Here is a 15,497-nt window from a genome sequence, read left to right on the forward strand (position 1 = left end):
TGTAGTCAGGCTTTTTCACAACACCTCTCTTGCTTTCTACCCTCTTCATCATAGGTGGATGTACAGTACGAACAATTTGCAACACCCAGCTACCCTTCCATCTCTGTAAAACCACATCACCCTTCTGGCAGTACACACTTTCCCTTTCTTGGGATATTTTAACACAGTTGAAAACTCAGATGGAAGTCGTGGAGGTCCTCACTGCCCCACAGAACCCAGTCTTAGGTGCAATCAGGTTATCTTAATTGTCACACTGTAATTGTAGTTCTCCTGACAGACATTGTTATAGTAGTTGTCCCAATATACAGAGTGAGGCATTTAAAACAGTTTATCAGAATACTTTGTAAAATACACATCAGATTAAAAACAACTGGTAATAAACATTGTTCACCTCGAAGAGGAGCATCCGTTAATACAAAAATCGGCCCTCGTGCACAACCCCCAGGCGTGGGAAGGGTGGTGACTTTGCAATCTCAAATAGGAACCCCAATTTTGTATGGCAGATTTGAATTTTCTGTGAAAAGATATTATCATTTAGCAACAATAGTCAGGCCATTTTCATGTACACAATTATAGTGCCATCCATCAAAGTGAAAGAAATGTTATGTGTAAAAGTTACATATCTTGCAAAAATACACATCTCTTTAGGAAAATCAAAGTATATTATTTGATATTTGAGAAAATGTTATCATATGACACTGTCTGCCCTCCCACAATGCATTCTTAGACTACATTTGGTGTTACCTAGATATGACGATGTGGACGTAGTAGTAATGTGTTCCCTTCAAGATGCTTGGTTACTGTGATTCCCCTTGCCTCTGCTATCCCAGGTGCTCGATTACTTTGATTATCCTTGCCTCTCACAAGTGTTTCAGTGCAGAAAATGTTAGAAATATTGTCCATTGTTTCTAATGCACATTGCAACTCTGTGTCTTGAATGACAATCTGATATGTATTATTGTCTCTGGGCTAATGTTTGGACATTGATTGTGAATTTGCTGCCACATACCTTGGGGATTATTAGCACATCTTTGTAAACTCCGTCTTTTAGGCATCCCCAGAGGAAAAGATTGGCAGAGGTCAAATTGAGTGAACGTCCAATACAATGACTTGAATAGTTTCCATTCAAAACTTGTCTAGGTAGTCATAAATAATGCTCTGGACATCCGCCATGTTGAAACTATGTATCCAGTGTTGTTTGGTGTGGAACATCATCCATTAGTATGGGTAAAACCTTACCCATAATGTTGCTGTACATTTGGCAGTCAGATCACCTTCTGTGAAGTAAGGACCAACTACCTGCATACCAAAAATACCGCACCAAATGTTGACACTCCAGGGGCGTCAATGTTCGATTTGCTTCACTCGATGGGGGTTCTCCACTGACCAATAATGCGTATTATGTCTGTTCACTTGACCATGATACATAAAATTTGATTCACCTGAGAAAATTTCATTTTGCAGATACTTATCATTGACTGCCAGTTGTTCCCGTACCCAGTTGCAGAAATACAGGTGGTTGTGAAATTCATCACCATGCAGTTCTCAATGCAGTGATAAATGAAATGGATGCCATTTGTGCACATGCAGTAGGAGTAGAACAGTTTGTTGCAAAATTCCTGAACCTCAAGCAATTTACTGAGAACTAATGCAGCAACTGCAGGAGAAACATTCACTGTGTTATTTTCATTTCTCACAGGCCATGACGGGGCTCTTTCTCTAGGTGTAACACTTCGTGTTTCAGTAAAAGATACACAATATTGTGAGACATCATTGCAGATGGAACATTCCTATGACGGGACAGAGTAGCATACCTTTGACAAGCCTCAACAACATTTCTCTGGGTCTGAAAATGTGTGGCAATGATATCGACCCTCTCTGCAATCATTAACATGGTGCAACAATTTCAACGAGATGTGTGCAGTCCAAATCATTGAATTAAGATGCATAGCCTTATTGTAGACTCAGCGCACGATCACAGTCTGTGCTTCATTTGATTGTGGGAGGTGTCACACAATAGCATTATCAAAAATATCAAAAAAGTACATCGATTGTCTTAATCAGATGTTTATTTGTTTGAGATCGCTTCATTTTGCAACAATTGTCACCTCATTTCCATATTTGCCTATAACAGCACCATCTATCATGAGATGAAAGAAATGTGTCATACAAATGGTACATTTTTTTATGGAGAAGCCAAATCAGAAATCTTAATAGAGACATCCATCTTTCATTTCAAAGTCCCCCCCCCCCCCCATTCTCCCCTGGGGATGGTGCACGGGGGTGGAGCGTTATGTTAATGTACGTCCCTCTTCGAGGTGTACAACATTTATTACCACTTATTTTTTAATCCGATGTGTATTTTGTCAAATATTCTGACAAACACATTTAAATGCCACACTGTATATATCTAAATGTGGTGCTAGTACATAAAAGTGGTTTCATCTAGCCTTTCCCCTTCCCCACTACATATTTCCATGTTACATATGTAACCTGTTGTGGCCTCTCATACCGTTGGTACAAGTAAGCTGTATTTCACCAGCTTTCCAGAATTGTAGGTCATGAACCACTAGCAGCCTCTCCTATCTGCTGCTGCTGGCCACTATAGTGCAGAGACCCCTGGGGCCCATCATCTGCTTGTTAATACCTTACCTGACCAAGGAAGATGATGATACATGCTCTACCTCTTCCCTACTCAACTATCTCACCTGACTGACATCCTTAGTCAAGAGATTCTGCATTCCTCACCATGATTTAAAGAAATGAATAGAATTATATTCTAATGTTCCAGATGTGTAGAATATACATATTTGAACAGTAGTAATCGAACATAATTTCTTTTCAGTTATAAAATGTAGCTTTATGTTAGTATCTTAAAAATATATATTTTGCATGAACTGATATGGTGACCCCCTACACAACAGACCATCTTTTCTTTCACTTGCAGGTATCTATTTTGTTCAGTTATTTTTCTTATAAATGTTAATCCATGAATTTCTTATTACATGAACATAAAAATAAAAACAGTATGGTAAATAACTGAGGTATTGTCAATGACCTGGTCAAACCAGTGGAACAAGTCAATATCATTCAGGTGGGAATAAAACACTGGTAATTTTTCTAGGTTTCAAAGTATGAGAAGGAAAGGGAGACCTAAAGTTCATATCTTTCATGTTCATTAATTAGGATACCGCACTTCCCAGGAGAGTGGTAAAGTGGTAAAGCTATGTAGGAAAAGGGGTGGGGGGGGGGGGGGGGGGAAGAGAGGAGATGATCATCAATGCAGTTAACATAGAATGTTCAGCCATCTCAAGGAAGCTCCTCATACTCATGTTCTTTATCAGTCTCAACAAATTGGGTTGTTTGTACAATGGGAAGACAGTGTCCCCATTTAAAGCACCATATACTTCAGTATTGAAATCATTTTTCTTCAATTATCTTCAGAATTTCAACCACCCCCTGTTCCCATCTGATATTATCCAAAGAGAAGTTTCATGTGCTTTGGCCTGAGATACACAACTTCAGTTGCTTTTTCTCCCTCTGATAATCTTAAAGAAACTCCTTGTATGATATTTTGCTGTAGTGGTACATACTGAATTTCAAAATCTTACTTTTGAAGTACTAATGCCCAATGGGTTTGTTTGTCATGTTTTATTTGATAATTTTGTAAGAATGAAAGTGTCTTATGATCTGTGACAATGATAGTAAGTCTTCCCTGTAAGTAAAAGTGAAACCTTCACATGGAAGGGGCAACCTTTTCTGTAACTGTGTACTTTCTCTCCTACTGAATGAAGGACTGACTCATGAATGCAACAGTACAGTGATTGATGAGTCCACTAACCTCCATTAGCTGATACATATCTGCACAAGGGATAAATTATTGGAATCATTACCAAGGTAGAAATTTTTGCTTAAGTCAGGATGATGAAGTGCTGTCACCTCACACAGTTGGTTTTTAATGCATTCAAATGCTTTTTGATGTTCTTCGTTCTATTTCCTGACAGTTCCCGTATTTAAAAATTTCAGAAGCACAAGTGAAGATGGTGCAATTTCTATCATTCTTTATGTCCTGGAGTTTGTCAAACTGTGAAAAGACTTCACTTGTTCACAGCACTTTGTTGCTGTATAATTTCTCACTGCATCCATTTTCATTGTATCGGATTCAATTCCACATGAGGAAATTACATGACCCTGGAATAAGTGATGTGGCAAATTCTGATTTATTGAGGTTGATTGTGAACACAGCTCTCCTGAACACATCTATTGTTTGGCATATAGTTTCTAAATTTTCTCTCCCAAGGGAGTGCTAATGACAATATCATCTATAAGTGTTGTGTGGGTCAGTATTTCTTCTCTGTAAACTTCATCAAGTTCTCTCATAAAGGCCACTGATGATAGTGACAGCCAGAAAGTCATTCTTTTAAACTGGTAGCATCTTCTGTTATTAACCTGGTAATATCTTCTGTTATGTAGAAAGGGTGTGTACTTCATCCTCCCTTCATCTGACAATAGCTGCCAGTAACTACTTGTCAGGTCAAGACTTCTAAAGTACTTCACTCCTTTAAACTTTTGTTAAAGACACCTAATATTCCAGCTTGTCACTTTGTGCATTGACCTGCATAATTTTGCAGCACGTGATGATAACTTAACACATGCTGCCATTCCTTTTTGTTACATTGTGAACTGAATTGTGACATTCATAATTTGAGTGTTCAGCTATCTGATTTTCCAGTATCCTCTTACTTGCTTTATTAACTGCTTCCCTCTTGGCCAAAAGTATTCCTACAGAATGGCTGATGATTCTTCACTTCATCTTTACGAATGCATCCAATGATCACAAGAGGTGTTTTTGAAAATAGATTGGTGTAACATCTTAATACTTCTACCAGTTATTCTGGTTTAGTTTTGGGCATGACCACTAATGCTTGAATCTTGTTTTGAATTCTAGTCTCATAATGATGAAGATGCTCTTTCTCCTGGAGCCCAGCATCTTCCTCAGAGCTATTTAACATTGCATTTCCTCCTTTCATTGAAAACAAATCAACCTCATATTGACAAACGTAGCACCCCAATGACCTTCTCACACAAATATTTACTATTTCCTCTTCTCTCCACTATTCAGCTAAGATGCATTGACAAAGCTCTTCACAATCAAAGAACTAAACTGATGTTATGAAATCCAGCTATTAATACACTCTTCCTATATTCACCTTCTTGAATTCTAAAATTTAATAGTGCCTGAACTCTAATGGGTTTACTTTGATTTGATGCACACCACCAACAGGAAATACAGAAAATGCAACTGGGTTATTCAGTAGTGAAAGTAGATTTTTCTGATTTAGTACTGAATTCACTAATGCACTCATAATAATACTGCATATTTCCATGTATACAAAAGGCATCGAAATTTCTTTATGCTTTCTCTCCTTCCTCTCCATATAAATCTCCTTTCATATCAGTAAAATGTTTACAACTGATAATGTTTATTGTGACTTCTCACCCACTTCCAGCTTTAGTTTCAGAGCTCGTCATTTCCAAACCTTAATATAGATTACCGAATCAAAACTTCTCAGATTACAGCCATGACTTCTGACCTATACTGGGGATAGGTTTTGCACTCCATCTCTGGCTTTGGATAGAATATTTTATTTTGTATCCATTGTTTTTCCCCAGACCAAAATTTGAGGATGTGGCTTCAACTTCTTCATTTTTGGAAATCTTTTGGATACACAAATATCTGAGACATGCTTCACATTTAATGTAGTTAATGCAAGTATCTTATTTTATCCTGTTCTGTTTAGTGTCTCAGAAATATGTGTTGGGACTGTTTGATTAAGAGCCTGGCATGGAAACCTTGTTTAGGTTCAAGATCTCGAAAATTCTGTGCACTCATTCCATTATCTACAATCATTTGAGTTGTGTTAACAATGTTATCATCAAATTCGGCATTTTGTGGGGTAATCTTGTTCAGCAGAAGCTGTTTACTTAGTCAGATGAAATCTTCTGGACTGTCATAGATGGAATGAGTGTCCAACTCATTGCACTGCGTATGTACACCACCAATTATTTTAAAAAGTGACTCTTTAACACTCGAGGTATTCTTGACTTCATCATTTTGCACCAAAATTTTATCACTAATCTTTCTAGCTAACATTCTTTTTGCTCTCACTCTGCATTAAGCTGTGTGTTAAATTCATGAATTTCACTTTGAATTCCTTATGTCTGGTGTGGCACTTATTTTGGAGTTTATAATGCTTTTGATAAAATGTATTAGTAAGATTCACTTGCAAATTACCTGTGGCCTCCAATAACTTACAGTAGTTGGCTTTCATTTTTTCCAGAATTTTTGTATTTTTTGACTAATTTTTACACAACTGCTGTCCTTCCATTGTGATTTTCCCCTCAGCAAATTCTAATGCTTTGGACAACTTAAAGTGGTGAAGTATTTGTGTAAACTCCCACTTCTTTAACAATACCACTTACTCGAGATTGTCAGCTAACTTTCCTTGCTGGTTAGCTGGCTGCTGAAAACTCCTTTCTCTCCTTCTCTGAAGTATATTTGCTAGGAACAGGAATTTCTCAGAACTCTTTCTGCTCATAAAAACAAGCAGACGTACGCAGTTTCTTTTGCTTCACTCGACGACTTGCACTTGAACATCAAACTTTTACAAATTTCAGTCTCCACATAAACAAATACTATCAAGTAAATCTCTTCACATCTCCAAAGGTTAGAAACAAAGTAGATTTACGTGTAAGGTAAGGTCGGTTCGATAACCTCGTCCTCTCTCAATACGAGTCGGAATATTCGTCTTATCCTTTCCGTGTCCAAAACGAACAACAATTAACATCTCAACTGTTCTTCTTTTCCTACTACAATAATCAAAGTTATAAAATATCACGGAATAATACAGAAGTTTCTCGAGTCTGTCACGCTCTTTCATTACAACTTCCTCTGTGCGACCAGCAAACAGTCGTCGGCACCGTTCGACCGCTTTGTCTATGGTCTTCTTAATACTTAATACTTCACACTTCAAACCTGCACACACAGACAGGTGTTGTGCAGTAAATGGGCTCTCTCACACTTATATTTAAAATATTGTGTGTTCTAAATGGTAGAGGGCTGAGTGATTCTAGAAATTATGCACAAATTCTTGAAGCACTAGAAAATGTGTTTGCCATTTGTCTGCCATATGTGGCCACGCATTCTGTGCCTTCTTCGATCACCTTCTTCGATCCCTTTTCTCTGTTACCTCCTCGACTTTGTTTTTGGCTCTTGCTCTGGCAGTTTAACTTCAAGCAACCTGCAACTTCCCCAGTCTTTGTAAACCCTTCACCACCATGGCTCATGTGGTGGTCCATGTTCACCGTGACCTTCATTTATTTCCTAAGGACACTACTCCAGCCTTAATCTATCACCTTCAGTTTCACAACATTCACACAAGACTTCGTGATAGTACCGTCGTGTACACTGGTGGCAGTAAATGAATCTGCTGCCGAGGCTGCAGTCCTCGTACCTCAGCCCACTAGTTCCTATATTCCCTCCGATGATCTGTGTGTTGCTGTCTGTCAGGAGGTGGTGTCACTTTGGCATCACCATTGGACCTCCCTTCATTGGAATAAGCCCCAGATTATTAAGCCTCATCCTGCCGGTCCTCCTATCGGGGGGATGTCATTTCAACTGGGTTGCGTATTTGGCACTGCCATTTTAAGCATCTCCATTTGTTATGTGGTGATTCCCCACCACTTTGCAGACAGTTAAAAAATGGGCATTCCGTCAGGAAATTGTGCACATTATGCCCAATTTTTAAGTGTTTATGTTCCCACTTGGGTTTGCTGCCAGAGTTATCGACCATTTTAGTGAAAGACGTGTGGGCTGTCAACCGTGTTTAACTTTTTATCCCTTATAGCAATATGGGGATGGCCATTTAATTTTTATTTCTGTACCTCTGTTCCTGTTTTTAGCTGTCTTCTCTTATGCAGGAGTAACCAAAAATATACTCGTTGAAATTGAAGCCTAAGAACTGACATCCTTGTCAGTTTGATAGACCTGTGCTGTTTTAGTTTCAGAAAAAGTATTTCTCATAATTGAAAACTTTTGAACCACAAAAATTTAATATATAATTTCAAGGTAACCAATTTTAGATTGTCTTGTTTTTAAAATCTCTGTTGATGAAGTTGCAGCATGAAATTTTCTGAACAGGGTGATATCCTTACTTTCAAATATTTTGCATTTGGACAGATTTATTCAAAGTTTAAACTTTTTTAAAATAAATCATAAATCGTGACAATGAGAAACCAGAGCAGTTTTGAAGAAACTAAAGTTACGATATCAACACAGATTAAAATGATTTGGCACATGAAATAATTAGTCCCAAAATTCTGGTCTGTTTTCCTTTATGATATTCTTGTTTTCTGTTATTGATTAATGCATCATTTTCTTGTTATTTTTACACAAATCAAGGAGTTACAGTTTGGCATCTAATGGAGAGGTACAAACAGTCAGGATCGACACCAGACGAGGTCGATGGGAAGAGTATTCGGGAGAGCATTAACTGTGTCAGTTACAGGGGTGAAAACCTACATGCAAATGTTGAAGTGTATGCTGTAGAATAACTGTACAAGTCATCCAGGACTGTTAATGGAAAGACAGTTGGGGGTGAGCAGTTAAGTACTGACCCATCAGCACTGTATCTGTATGTAACAGAGCAGAGCATAAGCACAAACGTGTATACTATATATTCAAGACTGTTTGCAAATTATATCTGGCATTATTCATATTATATGTTGTCGGAGTAAACTACCCATGAATAGCAACTCTCTCTCTCTCTCTCTCTCTCTCTCTCTCTCTCTCTCTCTCTCTCTCTCTCTCTCTGTGTGTGTGTGTGTGTGTGTGTGTGTGTGTGTGTGTGTGTGTGTGTGTGTGTGTGTGTGTGTGTGTGTGTGTGTGTGTGTGTGTTTTTTACAAGTGAAACATTTTCTAATACTGAGTAAAACGACATCATATTCATTTGTAAATAAGTTTTAATATAAATACTTCAGTTTAAAGTTCCTGGCATATTAAAACTGTGTGCCAGACCAAGACTCAAGCTCAGAACCTTTGCCTTTCTCAGGCAAGTGCTCTACTGACTGAGCTACCAAAGCAAAAACCATGACCTGTCCTCACAGCTTCAGTTCTGCCAGTACCTTGTCTCCTACCTTCCAAATTTCACAGAAGCTCTCCTGCAGACCTTTCAGAACTAGCACTCCTGGAGGAAAGGATACTGTGAAGACATGGCTTAGCCTGGGGGATGTTTTCAGAATGAAATTTTCACTCTTCAGTGGAGTGTGTAGTAACATCAAACTTCCTGGCAGATAAGAAAGGCAAAGGTCCCAAGTTCGAGTCTCAATGTGTCAAGGGTATGGCATGGAAACCTTTTTTAGGTTTTGATCTTGAAAATTCCATGCACACATTCCATTATGTACAATTATTTGAGGTGTGTTAACAATGCTGTTTTCTTAATGCAGCATTTTGTGGTGTAATCTCATCCAGAAAAATGTCTTTACATATTCAGTCTATGACTTTCCAACAGATTTCATCTGCTTGAATGGCCAACCATTTGCAGTGCATATGTACACCACAAATTAATTTAAAAAGTGACTCTTTGAAAATCAAGAATACCTACAATCTTAACAATGTTTCATCATTTTGCACCTGTATTTTATCATGAACCTCTCTACCTAACATTTTTGTTTGTTGGCATTGTTCTTTAAGCTGTGTGTTAAATTCATGAATTTTAGTTTAGAATTCCTCATGTCTGGTTTGGCACTTATTTTGGAGTTCGTAATAATGTTTTGATTAAATGTATTAGTAAGATTCATTTGCAAATTGCCTATGTATTCCAATAACTTGCTGTAGTTGGCCTTCATTTTCTTCCAGAAGTTTCTATTTATTGATTAATTTTTACACTTTCTTGATAAGATTTTTCTTTTTCTCAACAAGATTTTTCAGTTTGTTTTGCAATATCTGCAACAGTAAATAATTGCTGACAATAACCAACCCTGTTTGATGACTGACTAGCTGCGGTGCCAAACTGTGTGTTGTTTATTGTAAACTGCCAAGACCATTGTTGTCTGTTGCATTAATTGTGATATCCTCAAGTCCAAAATCTTTTCCTACATTAACTGAGCTATAATATTGTGTCCCTCCTCATTAAATTTAACACTACCATTTTTATCTGTCTCTTCCATATTAAAATGTTTGCAATAATTGCTGTTTGTTATAACTGATGCCTACATATAATTTAATTTTGCAAATAGAATTCTAATAGTTTTTTTAACACTGCGCTTATTAGCTTTTGCACCAGGAATGAAAAGGACTGTGAACAATCTCTTCTCCATTTGATGCATGTTATGTTCTCAGTGTAGTTTGAAGTCTTGAGTGAGTGCCCAGAGTGTTGGTGCTGTTGGCTCTCCTGACTCCTGGTTGTTGAGGGACACTGAGTATTCCTCTGGATTTTTGTGACTTTTTCTAAACTGCATAAAATGTATGTTGCTTAGTTTGGCAGGAAGGGAGTTAACAGTCAACAAGTTAAAGACTTTGGATAAAATGTTATTGTTGACTGTGTTTTTTACAGATGTTCTGTTACTATGCTGGTGTCATCATCAAACATTGTAAATTTGCTCTCAACACTATAAACAGATGCAGGCACATAATAAGCATGGAAAAAAATGTCCCAGGAGGACAGATGGTATTTTTGTCTGCAAATGCTGTTCATTATTTTCCCCCAAACACTATTTCATCTGTATCATTAAATGATTAATTTGGTTCATCACACTCAGTACCTGTTGCATGTATCCTATATGTAATTGCTTCCTTTTATTTTCAATATTTCATATAAATATGAAGTGAATTTAAATTGGTGTCATAAGGTTTACTCATTAAGAGGTCTTACTGTGTTAATCTCTGATACAATTTATACAAGTATTATAGACATAAACTGTGTATTAGTCTGGTGAAGCTATGCTGTCTCATGACAGTTTCCTCCCATGTTTTGTAATGAGACCACACTTTGGCTTCCCACAAACTTTAACGATTTAGAAAAGGTTTAAAATTAAGTCCAGTGTTTAAAAGAGCTTCAAATTTGTGACTGTTTTGTAAATGAGTTTGTGTTAAACATCTGACATTGGAGTTTGATTCATTAAAGAGATTGTAGACAACTGATGTAGGGAATGTTTTTTGTGCATAATTTATCATACAATTCATGTTTATATTGTGTGTACCATAATTTGGGAATATTTTTAAGATGTTGTTACTCGTCGCTTGTGCCTGAAATTATCTTATCCAGATGTACCTAATACATACTCTGTAACTTTTTGGGATGTATATTATCGTACTTTCAGTAAGATGTTACCCTTGTAATTGTACTTCATAGGTAAGTAACAGGTTGTTGTTAAGTGGTTGTGGTAGCTGCTAAAATGTCTCTGTGCCATCACTCTAGTAATCTGAATGTCAATTGTGTATGTTAAAATATTACATGCTTTACAACTTGCACAAGAAATGGGAATCAAGTCATCTCATTATATATAAATATTGTTCACTTTTCTGTAATTGGGTTTGTACATTTTGACAGTGAGATAAAAGTTAGATATAGTGTATTTTAGAATGTACTATTTAAGTAACAGTAATTGGCATGCCAGTAAACTTTGTAATATACACTAGCATACAGTATCAGAACACGTGCAGTGTCGGAAGTCTTGCGCGGTGTCGGAAGTCTTGCGCAGTGTCTTTTAGTGTATCTCTGGCAGGAGTTAGAGGAGTTGACTAGAATTTCATTCTGTATGTTGATGCTACTAGTAGATTAGTTGTGGTTTTCACATGATACAGTTTGGGCCTGCAGTGAAAGAACAGAATCTTCGCAAAAGATCCATATCTAGTACATTTTACTGGTCTTTCCTTTTTATTCAGTAAGAAGATTCTGTTGTTCATGTGTGACTTTACGTGAGGTTTGGTAGCTGGATTTGTATGTTACATTCCATGTGACATAGTGTACATAGTGTATATTGTTAATACAATTTTAAATGCAGCCTACAACAAATAATGTCTCATACAAAATGCTAATATGCATGTCCACAAGCTCCAGATAAGATGCTCAGACTTTGTGAATCACAGATAAAGGTTGTTGTCCAAGATGGTGTAGCTACAGTTAGGAATTTGTCTATGACTTTGTACAAATAGTAGTTTCATTATGTTTTAAATTTTATTTCTGTATAAAAATCATACTTTTTCTGTTAGTACTATAGAAGAGATATTTTGGATATCTAAGTCAGTATTTTAGATGATTGAACATTCCAGTGGAACAATTTAAATTTGGTTATGAGGAATATATAATTTTTGTATTGCGATTAGGTCCGACATCCTGATAAACTCAAGTAGTTGTTATTTTTAGCTAAGGTGTAATGTGCATGTAGCTTTGGTCATGTAAACACGCACAACTTTCAATGTCTAAACAGACTAATAGAATGTACCATCTAGGAAATGTCACTATGTTGCAAAAATTATTGTTTCAGTGATTACTTTATCTCTTTTTGTTCACTGAATGTAACAGCACTTTATGTACTGATATTCCATTATGCTCCTACATACGGTATTGTGCAGTTATTCTATTTTGTATTGTTCTGGTTTGGTATATTTAGCCACTGTTGAATTGCACCATGGCCAAATAATGTACTTCTAATGTAAGTCACCACGGTATTGTGTCAATGTGTTGGCTCAGCATAAACATGTAAATCGTAGCACCACTGCTGATTGGTTTCATATTTACATGTGTTGATTAGCAGCTATTAGATGGATTGTTGTGTTTTGGATTAGACTATAGGGGTTACTTATTAAATTTGACAATATTCGTATCAAGTCAAATTGTTTTTATAGATAGTCAAATACTAAGACAACCACATTCTGACATTTTGATGAGACGAGAAGCGGTACGAAACTGGATTGCACTCACAATTCACACCTCCCTCTCATCAGTTGACTTACATGATGGGGCTAGCCAATCCTCTTCTCTGGATAATCAGCTACGCCAATCTCCCAAAAGCTGCTTCTCTGAAGACTATCACCGGTTATAGGAATTTAAAAGACTCTACTTTGAAATAATTGGGTACTCGTAGAATACTTTCAGTTCAATCATGGTATATTTTCACTTCAACAGGAAACCACTTTACCATTTATTGTATAAACATTTAAACTCTGTTAAGTCAACTGAGTCATCAAACATTGGACTCTATTAATATACATTTATATCATGGTTGCTTCAATAACCACCACAAGTTATTGACATGACTCGCCTCTGGCAAGTGCCATACATGAAGTAAGTAAAAGTCTATGGACATCTTCTTTCATTTGTCTCTTTTACAATTATCACAGTACCAAAAACCATGGATTATTACACACACACTCCTTGTCCTTTTAATACAGCAAACACTTGATGGTGCCACTTGTCTGACGCAGCTCCTGTCTTCCCATGATAAATGTCAATCCTGCACCCACAGACATGTGTTGCACAGTAGATAGGCTCTCTCTCACACGTATCTTTCAAACATTGCTAGTGAGCTGTTTGCTATGAGACATGTTGTAGTGCTTCGAGAATTTTGGGGTAAATTATGGAACCACTTGACCTTCTGCCACCGCAAACACGCAAAGTCTGACATTACTTCTGCTTACTTGTGTCAGATTTATTCTGTTTCCTTTTCTCTTAGTCTCTGTTGATGAACTCTTGTTTTTTTGACCCTCATGGTAATAGATTGCAAGGCCAAAGGTTCTCTCTCATTTTCATTCCCTAATCTTACCTCTCATGGGGGAGGACGGTCTTGTCAGCATGGTGAAGCCAACCTTTCTTGGGGTGCAAACCCGCAAGACAAATCACATATCCCCCACTCTGGGGAACCAGGCTAAAGCCCAGCAACCTATCCATGTAAAAATGTTTACACTCACGAGCCTCACAAGAAACATCTGTCCTGTTCCGGCCTCATCACTACTTCCTCAGCCTTCATATCTGAAGACCAAGACCTGTGAATTACTATGGGTAGAGGCTATACTCAACAGCCATAAAAAAAATAAAATAAAACTATGACATGAGGGAGAAGACTGCCCTGACAGGTGGGCCTCCTGTACAAACTGTTCACTAAATGGCCATCTCAGCACAGTCTGTCGGGCAGCAAATAAGTGGCAAAACCAATATATGGCAGACCAACTGATGGACGTAAACATGGTAGCTTCCATTGAATTCCAAGACCCAGTGAACAAACTGTACATAGATGTCAGCATTAGTAATCATCCGATAAAATTAAAAGTGGATACGGGGGCTGCCGTTAGTCTGTTGGAATCAAAAACGTATGCTCGCCTCAGCTCCCCACCTCTCCAGGAACCCACCAGGTGGCTGGTAGCTTATAAATAAGATGAACATTCCACTTCGAGGCCAAGTCGACCTGCAAACTACTTACCTTGGTGTGATGCGCACCCTAATTTTCTCATTGTACACAGCGGTTCCACTGCCAACCTGTTTGGACTGGATGCATTCAGAGCTTTTGGATTCTCCATCAAAGACTCAGTTAACTTGATGTCCGATGAAGTACCTTACGCAGAATTGGATGACCTATGCACAGAATTTCAGGAATTATTCAAGCCAGAATTGTGAGCTTCGAAGTTCTTTGCTGTTCCCATCACCTTGAAAACTAATGCAGGGCCCCGATTTTTTCACGCTCGCCTAGGGCATTTGGCACTACGCACTGCAGTGCAGGAAGAACTCGACCGTCTCACTTCCGTGGGCGTTTTGGAACCAATTTCATACAGTTCCTGGGTGACGCCCATAGTCGTCATTCAAAAGCCTTCTGGGAAAATCAGATTGCCTGAGCATTTATGGTCACTTTGAAATCACCACACAGAGATCGACACATACCCCTGCCTCGCCCAGAATAATTGCTAAGCAAACTCCAAGGTGGTAAATATTTTTCCAAAATTGACTTGGCAGAAGCATATCTAAAATTGCCTTTGGATTCAGCATCACAGGATTTTATGGTCATTAACACCATACATGAGGCATTTAAGTCGATACAGCCCATGAGCCGTATCGCCAGCACCCCAGCTATTTACCAGTGGATCCTCGAACAACTGGTCACTGGCATTGATGGCTGTGTAAACTATCTGGACGATATCATTGTGATGGGACGCACACCGGCAGACCACCTACGCAACCTCCGCCACCTGTTTCAAGTAGTATATGATGCTGGTCTTGGCTGCCGTAAAGAGAAATGCTGTTTTTTCCAGCGGGAACTTGAATACCTCGGACACCGTATCTCCTAGGGCGGCGTCTAGCCTTTGGACACACACATCAAGGCTATCCTTCAGCTTCCAAGACCGTCAACGCTCACTCAACTCCGCTCATTTTTAGGGAAAATTGTGTACTACAGGAAGTTTATACCGGATGCAGCAACCAAAACTGCACCGCTCTCTCATCTATGCA

This window comes from Schistocerca nitens, chromosome 5 (genome assembly GCF_023898315.1).
Source record: "Schistocerca nitens isolate TAMUIC-IGC-003100 chromosome 5, iqSchNite1.1, whole genome shotgun sequence".
NCBI lineage: Eukaryota > Metazoa > Arthropoda > Insecta > Orthoptera > Acrididae > Schistocerca > Schistocerca nitens.